This window comes from Mastomys coucha, unplaced genomic scaffold (genome assembly GCF_008632895.1).
Source record: "Mastomys coucha isolate ucsf_1 unplaced genomic scaffold, UCSF_Mcou_1 pScaffold22, whole genome shotgun sequence".
Classification (NCBI taxonomy): Eukaryota; Metazoa; Chordata; class Mammalia; order Rodentia; family Muridae; genus Mastomys; species Mastomys coucha.
Genome location: NW_022196905.1, coordinates 94,798,286 through 94,815,749, shown reverse-complemented (window position 1 = coordinate 94,815,749; position 17,464 = coordinate 94,798,286). Strand labels below are relative to the sequence as shown.

Genomic DNA, 17,464 nt, shown 5'->3' with positions numbered 1-17,464 from the left:
GTATCTGTCTGTTTAAATAAACCACGGAAGTAATGCTTCAGGTTCCATGAAACGACTTATTTATGTGCCCAGTGGTGGCACTGGTATAACTGCGTCCTTTCAAAATAATTTGCAGTTTAGCTGAATGTAACTATTCTTCAATTTTGTTTGAACGCAATTGATGTCCATGCTGACATTCACAGCAGGCAAAAGCCCTGCAAAGTTCAAGAACTAGCTTCTGTTTACTCTCCAAAGAGCCCAATAATTACACAATGTACTTGCCCCTTAGACTAGTCCTGCAACATGGCAGTTAGTGTTAATTATGCATACTTGTTCTATTGAACGAATAAATATGAATCTTATCAATTCTATCAGAAACATAAATTCAGCCATTGCTGCCATCCGAGGTTAATAATGAATAGTTAACAGTTGTTTGAATCAAAATACACTGAGAAAAGTAAAAGACTCAATTCTTAAATGTCTGTCTTTTCACTATTTTTTAAATCATTACCCCATAATAAACTCTGTACCCCCAAATTGCAGTGGCTTACTTTTTATTTTGTTTTATTATTATTTTTATATCATGAACCATCCTCCTGCTTCCACTTCCCGAGTACTTAGATTATTACTATGAACCATCATCACGGCTGACTTTGGTTTTGTTTGGTTTTTACTGTGTGTGTGTGTGTGTGTGTGTGTGTGTGTGTGTATGTGGCAGTGTATGTGTGTGTTTGTGTGTCTGTGTGTTTGTCTTTGTGTGTTTGTGTCTGTGTGTCAGTGTGTCTGTGTGTGTTAGTATGTGTGTGTCTCTGTGTGTAAACACATTCATGCATGAGTGCAATATGCACAAGTGCACAGGACATGTTCTTAAAGCAATTTGGAAATGTATCTTCTAGCATATTCCTTTCTTTTTCCCCCTCTGGTGTCTAAGGACTCACAAGTTATTGTCAGTTTTAGATTCTGAGGATCTCTTGGTCTTTTTTTTCCTCAGTTTCAACCTCACTGCTGCTGCTTCTTTTGAAACATATCTTACTTAATTGATGTAAATAATACACAATTCATAAGCAGTAAAACACAGGCACAGAGTGGACGTTGAGCCACTTTTACCTATGCTAGAACTTCAGACAGAGGAAGCCATGTCTCATTAATTTCTCCTCGTAGAGTTTCTTTCATTTCACAGAACACTCCCGGCCCCTGTGCTGTCCTGTCCTGCAGGCATTGGAATTTGTTCCTTCCTGTCACTAGGGATGCATTCTGTGAAAGGGCCGCAGTTTGTTTATCCATTCTCCCTTTGATTGACACTTAGATTGTTTTCCGCTTCAAGCCACTATAAATGAAGCTGCTATTAGCATTTTTATACCAGCACTTTGGTGCCACGCAGCTTACTTCTTTTGCATAAACATCTCACAGTGAAATCGGGTGGATTTAATTTCATTTTAAATCTCCCTCCTTTGAAACCTAGATGAGAGAACAGTCGCCATGATACACTCACTTCAGTCTCTACTTTCGCATGGCAGTAGACTGAATAATGTTTGCCCAAATTGTTCCATATCTTCATCTCCGGAACCCTTGACTGCTGCCTCATAAGGTGAAGGGGGATTTGAAGATGTACTTAATCTAAGGGTTTGGGGTTGGAAATCCTGTCTACCTATTTTAATTGGACTAAAGAATTGCAAAGCTGAGGTGTGGGGTTAGAAGAGAAGGGAGGAGGAAGAGATACAAAATTACCCTGAAGATTTTGAAGATGGAATAAGGGCTATGTATTCAGGTCTGTGGGGCCGGAGTGAATGGGGTGGGTGGGGTACTAAAAAGTGACCAACAGCAGGAGCTACCCTCCCCCAGAGCCCAGAAGTCAGGCAATTTCCACAGCACTGAGTTTATCCCTTCTGTCCTCTAGAGCTGCAAGGTGATAAATTGAGGTTTACTTAACTAGTAAATTTTTTGATAATTTATAATAGCAGAACAGGAAACTAATTCACACATTCTAAGCCCTTCCAGCTCACTCTTTGTCTTCAGAAAGACCATTTTAACTTCAAAATCAGACCATCTCAATTCCCTGTTTAATGTTTAAGTGTTTCTTCCAGGACTAAAGGCACACACCGCAAGAAGTCCTTTGGCCTCCACCTTTCCATGCCTACCCACCCTATTTACCCCTCCTCTCTGTTTCCCAGCACCCCACATCCTTCCCCAACTTAAGAGGGCTGCATCAAACCTTCTTTCTCTTCCTGTCTATTTATCCTCATAGTTTTAAATTTACCAGTTAACTAGCCTAGAGAGCCTTCCCGAAGTTTTTTTGTTAAGAGTCCTGAATCTTTTTCTAAAGGTCCTATGAGATCCCTATGGTGACATCTTACCATAGTGTATTGCAAACATTCCCTTGTAATCTGGTCCAAAGTTGTGTGTTTGTTATCTAAAGGGTGAGAGAATCCAGATGCCTCAGATCTGTATGTGGATAGGGTGTAAGCACTGGAGAGGTGGCCCTCTGGGTTAAACTTCTCCATAGGCATCCAGATGCCTCAGATCTGTATGTGGATAGGGTGTAAGCACTGGAGAGGTTACTGGCTTAAACTTCTCCATAGGCATCCAGCCCTTCTGCTCTCTCAGAACTCTTCTAAGGAAGTCGATACCAACCCTTTACTACTCTGTTTCTCACTGGGAAATCCCAATAAAGCTGGTTATTTTTAGCTGAAGTAAATTTTCTCCTTCCATCTTGTCTCAATGTATGGTGAGACAGTCACTTCCTGCTTATTTTAGAACAGGAATTATGGGAAAATATTAAGAGAAGGTAAAATGTATCAGGAGAGGGAAGGGAGGAAGAGGGGGAGGGGAAAGGAGGGGAAGGAAGGGGAAGGGAAAATAAGGAAGGGGGAAGAGAGGAGAGGGAAGGGAGCAGGAAAAGGGAGAAGTGAGGAAAGAGAGAGAGAGAGAGAGAGAGAGAGAGAGAGAGAGAGAGAGAGAGAGAGACCCGTGTTTGTACTGACAGTTCGTAACAGTTCTTCATGCTGCTCATTCCAGTTCCCCAGTCCCCACAGGCCTGGCTGGTCAAGCTGATTGGCCACTGTGTGTGTTCTCCCCCACTTTCTCCCAAGCAAATTACAACATTCTCAGTCCCTGTGTGCACTCCTTTGGGGGACAATGGCTTCTTCCCAATCTAAGTCAGCTTGGCCCTCTCTGTCCATCGTCATCTGATCTTCCTCGGAGAACACTGACTGGAGACCTGGATAGGAGGATCATGACAGTGAGGCCTGACATTCCTTTGTCAAACTCAGCTGAATTCTCGTGGTGTCAGCTGAGGTTAAAGACTCAGAGAGCGGACAGCTCTTCAGACCCTCATGGGGATGCTCTTTAGTCTCTGACACCAAACATTTAAAACGTATACAAAGAACATTTTATTCTGTTTTAAATAATACCATATTGAATATCTCAGTGCAGTAGATGTCCTTATACTGTTAGTACCTTTTTGGTTTTTACTGTTTTCTTTTTAGTACCCTTCCTTCCTGTCTGCCTGTCTCCTTTCCTCCCTCCCCCCCCCCTCCCTCACTCTCTCCTGTAAGTCTTAGTCACAGGTGTTGTTCAGGCAATCCTGATGCTCTTGGGTTCAGGTTAGCCTGCTCCCTTGGCTTCACCAGTAACAGGGGTTACAGGTCAATGTGATTTCCTTTGACCTTCACAAAGCAATACAGTCCCTCTAAGGCAATGGGTTGTTTCTAAAGATTTTCGAACCTTTATCACAGAAAGTACTCAGAAGATATTTAACAAGTAATACATCAAAGTTTATAAGCAATCTTGTGGCATATGGCTTATCAGTTTTAATCAGTATCCAAATGAACACCTGTGAGCAACTGAAGCTCTGCCAAGTCACCTATTCGAGGCCAGGGCTGGAATGGCAGATAGGTTTAGATGTCTTAATAGCATGCAGTATTTGGCATCATTACTTCCTCTTCGGTCTCACCAGGAATCTCTCAGTATCACACAGCACCGTGTGTGCTTGCCCCCTTGCCTGTGCATGGCTCCACCAGGCATTCTAATGAGTGTGATACAGGGAAAAGATGGTGATGACTGAAATGTATTAAACAAATACAGATGGCATCCTGGCCAGTGTTGACTGAGCTGCCGCCTGGGCTTGAAGCTGCTCAAGACGTCTCAGAGCATACTGAAGTCAATGATTCCCATTCCCTAGATTCCCCTCTCAATCAGGAAGTGGTAGTGTGTGCCTCTTTGCCTTCTCCACATGGCCAGAGTTAACAACACCAAACTAAGTGTGTTTCCTTCTTTCTGTGTTAAAGTAGATCCTAAAGTGGAATTTTCCAACTTCATCCTCTGATTTATGTCCCCAGTCCCTGTACTAACAGACCAATCTACCTGCTTCTCAGTGGTCTGCAGTTCTGTATCTCAGACCTGAAATCTTTGCCCTCATAGTACAATTCCTCATGTCATCTTTAGAATCTAGAAATCAAGTTAAATGCAGGCCAAGGCCCTGCTGTTACAGCTCCCTAGCTTGCCTGGGGACCTGGGAAATGCTTTCTGGGAATAATGCTCACAGAGGAAATGGCCAGCTTCTGCTCATGCCCATTCCACCCTCCTAGCTCCTAGTCTCCCTCCAGCTTGGAATCAGGCTTGAGCAGAGCTACAGCTGACCAGAAATGAGGAGTCTCCTTTTTAAATCTGATCTGGAGACAGAGTATGAAAACTCATCTCTTTAATCCCAGAACTTGTGAAGCAGAGGCAAGTGAATTTCTATGAGTTTGAAGCCAGCCTGATCTACATAGTTTATTTCAATACTGCCAGGGCTATGTAGAGAGACACTGTTTCCAAAAGCCATAATAATAATATTCCTTCTCTTACAGCTTCTCCCAGAAGTGGCTTAAATCACAAGTCAGACTGCTCTCTGGCTTAAACGAGTTATTTCCAAGTAGACCTGCAGCACAGTTCAGTCTCCTATAGCCTACAAGGCAGTTCTTTATCTCTGCAACCAGCACTTCTCTAGTAGCTTCTGCATACATTCATGCACATCAACATGCACAGAGACATACATACATACATTCATATGACATACACAAAGACATACACATGCATGCATATTAATGTATATACATGAATGCATATCAATATACATAGAGACATACATGCATGCACTTGAGCATACACAGAGATATATATTTTATACACATGCATGTATATGAACATAAACACATGCATGTACATCAACATACAAAAAGACATACACACATGCATTCATATGAACATACATAAAGACATGTATGCACATATACAAACATACATACGTGAATGCATATCAGCATACCCAGAGACAAAATGCATGCATATGAGCATGCACAGAAACATACACACAAGCATGCAAAGGAACATAAACATGCATTACATCAATATACACAGAGATCAATATACATCATATACATGCATGCATATGAACATACACAGAGACATACATATATACATGCATGTACATGAGCGTACACACATGCTTGCACATCAACATAGATAGACATATATATGTATACATGGTTATAAGTATACACAAAGATATACATGCATGTACATCAGCATACATGGAGACAAACATGCATGTATGTATATGTGCATATACACACGCATGCATATAAACATACATGAATATATATAACATACATAGAAATATACATGCATGCATATGAATGAGCATACACACAGATATACACATGTTATACACATGAATCTATATACATGCATGAACATCATTACATACACATACATGCATATGAACAAACATGCATGCACATCAGCATACACAGAGACATACATGTATGTTTCTTTCACAACAAAGAATTGTCACTGGAGATAGATTTAGATTGCTTATCAACTTGCATTAAATAAGGCATTGCTGAAAAGATCACAAGGGTTCCCAGGGCTGAAGAGGAAGATATGACTATAGAAGAGTCCCAGAACATTTCAAGAACTGTTTTCTTAACACAGAAGGCTAAGGGTCAGAAGTCAAGGAATGGGAATCTGGGAAGGACAAGTAGGCAGACACTCCTCTAACCCTCAGAAATTAGTTAGCCCAGCTAAGGACAGTTTAGCACACTGAGCCTCTCTTCCCAATTAGGAAAGGCACAATGTTGTGATAATAAGTTTGTGTTGTTGTCTGGCAGCAGGGAAGTTGGTGGAAGCTTACAGTAGCAGTGAGAAGAAATGGATACATGGTAATTCTTACCCATATACACACCTTCCTCTTACAGCCCTGCTCAACCATTGCCAGTCAACATAAGCAGCTCCCATGCCTCAAGCCTGTCCTTGTTTCTGCAGATGACCCAGTGAACAAAGACCACAGAAGTCCCTCCCTCCCTCCACTCCCCAGAGAGTAGCAAAGGCTCTTACTTGTTTCTCAGTCATGATTTAGGGGCTTTGCAGCATCCTGCTAAAAATTTGAGTTTGATTTAGCATGTTTTTTGTCTTTGCTTTCATTACTTTGACTTCTACATGGTAAATATTGGGTCTAAGTAGTTCATCAGAAAGCAATACGATACAAGGTTTCACGAGGTTACAGTTTGAATATAAAATGTTTCCCATTAGCTTGCCTATTGGGGGAGTGGGAGAAGGTTTAGGACATCTGGTATACCTAGGGAAAGTAAATTACTAGGGGCATATTTTCAGGGTTATGCCTGCCCCAGATCCCTTTCTCTGCTTTCTGTTGGCTCTGAAGAACCTCCTTGGACACACCCTCCTGGTGGTCTACATAAGAGCAAGGGGCCCAGCAACCATGGGCTGGACTGAATGAAACTGGGAACCAAGATCAGTCTTCCATCCTCAAGAGTTTCTCTCAGGTGCTTTGCTATGGTGACAGGGAAAGTAATGATGTAGTTGCACAAGGTGTTCAAAAAGAGTTGCTGGATTAACACGGGAGTGAATTAGATAATAATAATGACACTTAAATATTCTCCACAAACTCCTTTTCATGATACTTTCTGATTTCCTTTGTTTGGGGGACATTTATTAATCAAAATCCCATAGATTCACATGATTAAAGGATTAGAGTCAAAAAGCAAACAACAAAAACCTTCAGCAGTGATGCTATGAACAACTTGTGTTTTCAGCCCCACATGGAAGTAACATCTGCTATTTCTTTCTCCATTATGTGTGACATCCCCCTAGATGGTGGCTCTCTGAGGAAAGAAATGATGTCTCTAATCCTTCACTGTCCATATGAACCCACATTTGTTTCGAAGCCTAGAGCTCTCAATGTTTGATGCTTGAGTCAAGAAAAGGAACAATGGCTATTCAAATAGTTCAAGTTACAAGTGTTTACACAGCTGCGGAAGAAAACTTTGCTTTTGTCCACTCCTCAGAGGGTGAACATCTTGACTAGCTACATAAGGCAGGGTTACTAAGGAAGCAATTAAGTTCTTGCCAATGTCACCAAAAATTTTATTTATGAGTTGGTACTGGTGAAAATAAAGGGCGATTTTCCATTTTTGTCCAGGGAAACAGTAATTACACTCAGATGTTTATTGAACATAATTAACCTCTAACCCTTTTTTGTGGGGTGGAATCTTCTGACACCTATGAAATCACTGATTGCTAATTGATTTTCTGGGAAAGTGTCAGCCTGGGCTATCACCCCCTAAACCCTGGTGTCAGGGACATATAGGTAGAGTGCGTTCAAGAAGGGCTATAGATGAACAGCAGTATATTACATATGTGGAAAATATACACAGACTTTTCTAATCCCCATGATTGGCCATCATCATCACCATCACCATCACCACCATCCTTCTCCACCTTTTCCTCTTCCTCCTCCTCCTCTTCTCGTTGTGTTGCTCCTGCATGGTCTTGCTATAGAGCCATGCAGGCTTTGCACTTCCAATCATCCTGAGCCTGGGTGCTGCGTGTATGTGCTACTATGTCTGGCTTTTGCTTTTCTTTTTAAGGATGAATTGACAGCAGAACTTTAAATGAAACTGAGTGCTTATCAGCATGATTTCTCTTCAGTAAATTCCCCATTTTATCCCTCATCTTCTTGAGGATGCTAACCTCCAACTCCATTCATGCTTGGTTCCAAAGCCAATTTTCAACTTGTAATAAATGCTCGTTCTTAGAAAACACTTTAACCAGCTGAAATATGAACACAGGCACACTGATGGCCATAAAATTAACAGGTCTGAGACTTTCTGCAGACTCATTTATCCTAGCTCTTGAGGTTTCACATTACATTTTAATAATTGCAACAGGGCTGAAGTGCCTAAAGTTTAGCTAGGAGATACATTTAGCTAGGTTAGAGGCACAGCACTGCAAATCCTACACCAAAACCAAGCAAATAAAAATACAGGGGGAGTTCGTTTTCCAAGAGTGAAGGCCACTCTTAGTCTTTCAGGGTCACGAGCTATCTACTGCCTTCCAGAGCGGACTGAGGTAGTGCCACTCAAAGGACGCAGGTGTTCCAAGCTGTTTCCACTGCAGGAGGGAGAACTATAAAAAAAAATCCCTTCATTTCTTTTCTTAGCTCATTTTAACCGTTGATTTTCAGCGAGCTTTGGCTAATAGTTGTGGAGATAAGTTTAGCTTTAGGCCTCTCAATTAAGAAAACTTTCCTTGCCAAACAGTGGGAAAAGAGAGATGGGAATACAGAGGATTAATGAATGACTGCTCAGTGCAGTGGGTCCTCTCTAAGCTCAAAGCAACGAGTGGTTACGAGATGTGTAGACAAGTGAAGAGCGGGCAATCCTGTAACAATCACAGATGCCCAGGTTCCTCCTGCCTGGAGAATGAACGGAGCCAGAACTCCTCCCACTTACAAAGTCTCAACTCTGAAAATGCTATGATTTTACGGAGTAAATATTTCTATAATGTCTAAAGATATTGGATTATATGTTTCTTATTTAAATAGTATGTGTATAGTAATATTCAAATATATTATTTTCTGCTTTTGAGTTTCTTTCTGTAATCAAATTTTAGCAGGAAGCATTACAATATCTGGAAACCTGGTGTTTGTATGAATAAAAGAAATGCTATGCAGAAATAATAAATTTATAGCACAGTTAAATGAAGCATGGCACTAACACTGCCAATGCCATCGGCTCCACCCAGAAAGAAAATCAAAATGCCACACAGAGAAATAGGCTGGTAACCAGGGAAGCTGTCCTTGGCACTGGAATGTCGATCATTGGTTACAAAGTGGTCCATACGCATGTTTTAGTGAATCATATAAGTGTAGCTAAAAAAAATGCTTGCAAAGGACTATTGAAAATAGACTACATTATAATTGGCATATTTATACTTGCACACAGAAAAAAATGGGGACACGGCTTTATGTAGACTATATAAGCTACTAAACCAAACTCACTCTGTTGGCCAGAAAAGAATTTTAATACAAAACTCTAAGAACTGTGGCTTTTAATGACATCATGAAACTTATTTGTGTGTTATTTAAAGGGTCCTCATCTTCATTTCTCCATAAAACACAGGATATTTGTATACAGGAAATGTCCAGACTTGAATTCTGTCAATAATTACTGCCTGGTTATGCAGAAGTCTTTGAGACCAAGAATCATATTTTATCTTTTCTTTTCCAGAAGCTGACATTGTAGTTTGGGTCAACTTGATGCATATTGACTATGCTGGTAAAGTAGGCATGCTTTCATGGGCTAAGTATATGATGTAATAAAAGATAGAGCCACAGGCTGGAGAGGTGGCTCAGTGGTTAAGAGCACTGACTGCTCTTCTAGAGGTCCTGAGTTCAATTCCCAGCAACCACATGGTGGCTCACAATCATCTGTAATGGGATCTGATCCCCTCTTCTGGTGTGTCTGAAGACAGAGACCGTGTATTCATATACAAACAATAAATAATAAACAAATCTTAAAAATAAATAAATAAATAAATAATAAAAAAAAGATAGAGCCTCCCCTCGAGGAATTTGAGCTAGTAAAAGACTACTAGACTATGACAATTGTCATGGTAAATTACAAATACCTGTGGTGACTGATGATCAATGGTGAGAGGATGAATGGCTGAGCTCCTTTCCTCGGTTGTGCCTATCAGACAGCAATACTGAGCACTTCCACCCATCTGCACAACAGCACAAAACCAGTGTATCCATATTCTTTATTATTGACACTTCTAGCCCAAATACTAAATTAATCAGCCATCAAATGCTACTCATGATTGGAAATGCAGTATCACCCAGTTGTCTGTCTTGTGTTTCATTCATTTCAAAATTACTATTAAGCAAAATTGATAAACAAAACTAAGAAAACCAAGGCAAGGAAGACACTGAAAGGAGATCCATGGCTGTTTGTAGACACCTTTAGCCAGGTTCACTCTGAGAATCAGGAACAAAACGCAGCATGAAAGGATTTGAAAAGCTGTGCATCAGCTGCAAGAGAAGCTCATGTGAAGTACCCTAGAAAGATGTGGTTGCTAATAGATCGGCTCCTCTGAAAGGAATCTAGGCCATTCTGGGGCTGGAGAGTCTGTAGAAGCTGAAGGTGTAGCTGACTGTAGAGCACTTACGTAACTTATTTGAGGTTCTGGATTCAACCACAGCACTGAAACAGTGAAGTCAACTCAGCAATCTTCACAAGAACAATAAGCAGCAATGTGTGGAGCTGGGACGTGTGTGGAGCTGGGACGTGAAGCTGGAGCTTCACTGAGATCTCAGAGGGTTTGAAGCTGGAGCTACACTGAAATATCAGAGGGCTTGAGGTAGCAGGAACATCGATCATACCTCAAGAAAAGTTTGAGGCAAAAAACAGAACTAGTTCCCCAAAAGGGGTGTGGCCATGCAGACTGTGACCATCAAGTCCACAGGTGTGGCCATGCAGACTGTGACCATCAAGTCCACAGGTGTGGCCATGCAGACTGTGACCATGAAGTCCATGGGGTGTGGCCATGTAGACTGTGACTTTAAGGCCATGGGGTGTGGCAACAAACATCTTTGGTGCTTGTCACAGCACTCAATACCACAGGCACTGAAAATGGAGCTACTGCCTGTTTGGCCTTTTGCTGATCCAGTCTTCTGTGCTGCTTTTCTCCTCTTCCTTGTTGGAATAAGAACCTAGATCCTCCCCCAGTCCTATATTCTGGAGCTAAGTAATTTTTTTGTTGTTTAAATGGGATTTTACAGCTAAGAGTTTGCATTGATTCTTAAGAAGAGACTTTGAACTTGAGCTTTTGAAAAAAGAAACTCTTAAGACTTAGGAGACTCTTGAACATGTATTAAATATGTTCTGTGTTATGGGTTAAACATAAATGTTTGGGGCCTTGGAATGTATGTTACAACTTAAACGTGTGTTGCCACCACAGGCCCCCATGGGTTCATGTGCTGATGACTTGGCTCCTAGGTGATGAGAGAGAGGTGGTTAGAGCATGAAACACTAATGAGTGAATCCACTAACGAGTTCATAGATGAATCACCATTAGGAGGAGGTTTGTAGTGGGGGAGGAGTCACTGGGAATGTGACTTTGAAAGATGCACCTCATCGATTTTTGCTTCCTGGCCACCATGAGATTAGAGTTCTCCTCCATTACATGCCTCCTCCCTTGGTTCTTTTTACCACAGGCCACAAAACCACAGAGACAGCTGATTATGAACTGAATCTTTTCAAACCATGAATGAAAGTAAGTCACCCTTTTTTTTAATGTGTTTTCTCCAGAGCTTTTAATAATGATGGAAGGGATCAATATACATATCTTTGTATCTGTAAACACATTAAAATCTGCTTTCCTCATCAAGGTGATAATACTTAAGACAAACCCCACATGTTCCCAAGGAGCAGGCACCACATGTTATCACCACCTTCTTACAGGAAAGTGAGCGATTTGCCCGCATACATCCAATTTAGAATCAAATGACTTGAAATATACCACACTGGTGATTTTCCAGTTAATGCATGGGAGAACCAAATTTAAATGAGAAAAATATGCACTGTGAGACAGATTAATTTGAGGGTAATTTTTGCATCATGCCGGATATTCTTCAGTTGGTAAATGGATAAACAAATGGACAATGTGGACACATAATATGAATAGAATATTATGCATCAGCAGAAGTAAATGAATTGTGAAGTAATAAAAAGCTGTGGCAGAAAGGGACATACATATTGCTGAGTGAGAAGCTGGTCTAAAGAGACAATGTATTTTGAGGCTCCCAAACAATATGACAGTCTGTAAATTACAAAAATACAGGGATGTTTCCTGATTCCTGGGGCTCTCAGGGGTAGAGAGAGGAAAAATGTGAAATACACCGTGTTTTCAAGGTGGAGAAATACTCTATCTAAAACTGTACTTGTGGATACATGTTATTACACATTTGTCAAAAACAGATCAGTCAAAACTAAGGGCTCAACAACAACAACTATATATATATATATATATATATATATATATATATATGTATGTATGTATGTATACATATATATCTACATATCTTTTTGGCTTTTCGAGACAGGGTTTCTCTGTATAGCCCTGGCTGTCCTGGAACCGGTGCTTCATACTGTGCTTCAACAATACAAGATGTTAATAATGGGGAGGTCAGGTGTGGGAAAGAGGGCTTATGGAAATTGTCTGATCTTTTCAGTCAACTTTGCCTTTCTCTGCCTCTGATGTTTGTCAGCTCCTCCCCTTTCTTGTTCTTCTTTGGGACATAGTTTCACCCTGTAGCACTGGCTGATCTAGAATGTGAATCCTTCCTCCCTCTGCTTCCAAAGTGCTAGAATTGCAGGGCTGTGTGCCATCACATCTTGTTGAACTATTCTATCAACTAAACAGTTCTCAAGATAGAATTTTCACAGTAAAACCTGTCTCTACCATGATGAAAGCAAAGTTCCAGAGATTTGTTGCTACATTGTCAGTAATGCCATTTTGTGCTACATTATTATGAAGCCCTTGAAGACAAAGGCAGTGACTGAGAATGGCCCCCATAAGCTCTGCTCCCAGTGGTTTGGAACTACTTGACAAGGATTAGGAGGTGTGGTTTTAGTGGAGGAAATGTGTCAATGAGTGTGGGCTATGAGGTTTCAAAAGCCATCAGGCCTGTGTATCATATGGAAACTCTCAGCTAGCACTCCAGAGCCATGTTTCTACCATGTTCCTGGATATGATACTTTGAAATGGTAAGAAAACCCCTGATTAAATTCTTTCTTTCATAAGCTGCATTGGTCTTCATAGCATCTCTTCAGAGTAACAGAAAAATAACCAGAATAGTATCTGGTAAAACATCATGATTCACCTGTATCCAGTGTTTGCATGTGGGAGCCTCTAAGCATCTAAAAATCTCAAATAGATGAGCAAGCATTGTGCTGTGGACAAGTCAACATGTAGCCTCCAATGATTAAAATTCAAAATATCTTTTTTTAAAAAATCAACTCATGTTTCTCTCATATACAAAAGTGTCACACCCTCTGGTTGAGAACTACTGGTTTAGATTATAAACCCCATAGAACATAGAACAAGCTGGGAAGAGAGTCTCCATAAGAGACTATCTAGATCAACTGGCCTAAAACTATCAAAGCAAATGTGGCAGAATAGATTCATGTGGGACAGTTTCACAGTGAGGGCAGAGAGTGCTTATAAGCAAAGGTATTTATAGTGTGGTAACTCCCACTCACAGCCAAGGACATGTCAGAGGTTTGAGTGGAATGGAAAGGGTTTCTTCCTTCTTAAATAACATGGTTGCTAAGAAAGCCAGTGTCTAGTCATGCTTAATATATCATCCACTCTTCCCTCTTCACCTATTTCTGAATTGGAAGCAGTGAAACTGGTCATAATTTAAATTACTACCCACCAGTAATCATGCCTACCGCCTTCAAGGCAATAAAAATCCAATTATAACAATCATGGAAGTTCTCAAAGTAAATAACGGACTACATTCACGGGTAAAAACATTAAACAACTAGGGATGTTTCTTTCCTCCAGTCAGACAGTCAGATTAAATACTGAAAAGGTCAGCTCAGGGACTTTGAGAAGGTCATGGAACACTTGCCCCTCTGGAAGAGAAGGGCTAATTAACATTCCTCAGACCACAGGGTGTGTGAACTGACCTGTGCATGGGGACACATTCCGCTGGAAGAACCATTGCCCACCTTCAGACAAGGGAAGTCCTTGCCACCTCATTCCCTGAAGACCAATCAGTTTAAAAAGTCACATTGTTCCACCAATCACATTGTGCCTAATGGCTGCTGCCCTGAAACTGTATAAAAGCTCACTGAACAAGCTGTGCTCGGTCACCATCTCTCCTTTGGGTCTGGGACAACCCCAGTGCATTGGAACAATAAAATCCTCTTGCTTTTTGCATCGATCCAGGCTCCACATGGTTCACTCAGGGGGTCTCCAGTAAGCTAAGGCTCAACAGAGTCTTACAATACATGTCATATGATGTGTCAGAATAAGTTTTATTGAAAACAATTGGAAAGCAAACATCTCCATTAGAAAACTGCAGAGCTGTGTACTGAATGGTACATCTGCACTCACTCTGAATGTCCTACATCTCAGAATGCACCTGCCTCTGCAGGTAGTGCTCCAAAAGAAGCAGTTCAGTTAAATGGGGACATAGCACATTAATCCACAGAAACGTAAACAACTGTGGGGCGAGGAAAGACTTAGGAAGAAACTGAAGAACCACATGACCATTTTAGCTTCTGGCCTCTGGGCCCAAAACCACCCACTGAGGATTTGTTGTGGCGGCTAAGCAGACTGGTACATACGGGCTTTCTATTACTTATTCAAGCAAACAACTTCAAACCTGCACCCATCCTGAGGATGTAGCAATTGTGATTGGTGCACAGGAGCAGGAATCCATGGCCTGCAGGAGACCCTGGAATGGTGAAGGGCAATGGTGCTCCAGGGGACAATAAACAAACATGTTACACTCACTTCAGGTATGAGAAGCACCAGTGAGAAACCTAAGGAACCTCGGGCACCATCATAGGATGCCCACTCCAGGATGGAGGAAAGTTTTCTGCCTGGGATGCTTAAGTGTGTGAACTACCTATAGACAGAAATGAGCCTGGCAAGGGCTCAGAATCGGCAGGGCTGCAGGTGCAGGATCCTTTCTCCCTCTGTCTTCACCTAGGAGGAGGTTCTGCAGTTCCACAGCCCTCTCTGCCCCTTCCCCGCAAGCAGAGAGCTTGCCTTTGGGGAGTGCTCCAACCCAGAGACTTAGGTGAGATCTCCATTTTCTCTCTGGTGACCTTCTAAGGCGGGACCAACCAGGAGGCACAGGCCTCAGAAGCAGCAGGGCAGCTGGCCCAGGGTCCTTTCTACCTCCCTCTTCACCTAGGAGGGGAGGTTCTGCAGATCCACAGCCCTCTCTGCCCCTTCCCTGTGAGTGGAGATCCTGTCTCCAGGGTTTGTTCTGACCCCAGGACTCAGGAGGGACAACTGACCCACAGCGCACTACACACAGGTCTTACCTGAGGAGAGCTGATCTCCCAGAAGAGCTGACACAGGCTTACAGACCCACAGGAGGAACAAGCTCCAGCCAGAGACAGCAAGAACATCTGACACTAGAGATCAACAGATGGGGAAAGGCAAATGCAAGAATCTTACCAACAGAAACCAAGACTACTGGGCTTCATCAGAACCTAGTACTCCCACCACAGCAAGTCCTGGATATCCCAAAACACCAGAAAGGCAAGATTTGGATCTAAAATCATATCTCATGATGGTGCTAGAGGAATTTAAGAAGGACATGAATAACTCCCTTAAAGAAATACAGTAGAACACATATACACAGGTTCAAGCCCTTAAAGAGGAAACACAAAAATCCCTTAAAGAATTACAGGAAAGTACAACCAAACAGGTGAAGGAACTGAACAAAACCATCCAGGACCTAAAAATGGAAGTAGAAACACTTAAGAAATCACAAAGAGAGACAACTCTGGAGATAGAAATCCTAGAAAAAAGTCAGGAACCATAGATATAAGCATCACCAACAGAATACAAGAGATAGAAGAGAGAATCTCAGATGCAGAAGATACCATAGAAAATATTGACACAAGACTCAAAGAAAACTCAAAATGCAAAAAGCTCCTAACCCAAAACATCCAGGAAATCCAGGACACAATGAGAAGACCAAACCTAAGGATAATAGGTATAGAAGAGAGTGAAGACCTCCAACTTAAAGGGCCAGTAAATATCTTCAACAAAATTACAGAAGAAAACTTCCCCAACCTAAAAAAAGAGATGCCCATGAACATACAAGAAGCCTATAGAACTCCAAATAGACTGGACCAGAAAATAAATTCCTCCTGCCACATAATAGTCAAAACGTCAAATACACAAAACAAAAAAAAGAATATTAAAAGCATTGAGGGAAAAAGGTCAAGTAACATATAAAGGCAAGCCTATCAGAATTACACCCGACTTCTCACCAGAGACTATGAAAGCTAGAAGATCCTGGGTTGATGTCATATGAACCCTAAGAGAACACAAATGCCAGCCCAGGCTACTATACCCACCAAAACTCTCAATTACCATAGATGGAGAAACCAAAGTATTCCATGACAAAACCAAATTTACACACTATATTTCCACAATCCAGCCCTTCAAAGGGTAATAAATGAAAACCTCCAACACAAGGAGGGAAACTACATCCTAAAAAAAGGCAAAAAAGTAATTTTCCAATAAAATTAAAAGAAGATAACCACATGAACAGATTTCCAACTCTAACACCAAAAATAACAGGAAGCAACAATTACCTTTTCTTAATATCTATTAATATCAATGGACTCAATTCCACAATAAAAAGACATAGACTATCAGATTGGGTACATAAACAGGACCCAACATTTTGTTGCATACAGGAAACCCACCTCAGTGACAAAGACAGATACTACCTCAGAATAAAAGGATGGAAAACAATTCTTCAAGCCAATGGTCCCAAGAAAAAAGCTGGAGTAGCCATTCTAATATCAAATAAAATGGACTCTCACCCTAAAGTGATCAAAAAAGATAAGGAGGGACACTTCATATATATCAAAGTTATGATCTACCAAGAGGAACTTTCAATTCTGAACCTCTATGCTCCAAATGCAAGGGCATCTACATTCATACAAGAAACTTTACTAAAGCTCAAAGCACACATTGTACTGCACACAATAATAGTGGGAGATTTTAACACCCCACTATCTGCAATGGACAGATCATGGAAACAGAAACTAAACAAAGACACGGTGAGACTAACAGAAGTTATGAAATGGATGGATTTAACAGATCTATATAACTTTTTATCCTAAAACAAAAGGATATACCTTCTTCTCAGCACCTCATGGTACCTTCTCCAAAATTGACCATATAACTGGTTACAGATCAGGCCTCAACAGATACAAGAAGACTGAAATAATTCCTTGCATCCCATCAGATCACCATGGATTAAGGCTGTTCCTCAATAACAACATAAACAACAGAATGCCCACACATATGTCGAAGCTCAACAACACTCTACTCAATGACAACTTGGTCAAGGAAGAAATAAAGAAAGAAATTAAAGACT

The 17,464-nt window shown here is 41.1% G+C and overlaps 1 protein-coding gene across 1 annotated transcript in view; it reads right to left on the bottom strand.

Moving 5' to 3' along the window:
* The window catches only part of Arhgap24 (Rho GTPase activating protein 24), a 713,998-nt gene that overhangs the window by 461,391 nt on the left and 235,143 nt on the right, over window positions 1-17,464 (bottom strand). The gene's annotated exons all lie outside the window — the stretch shown is intronic.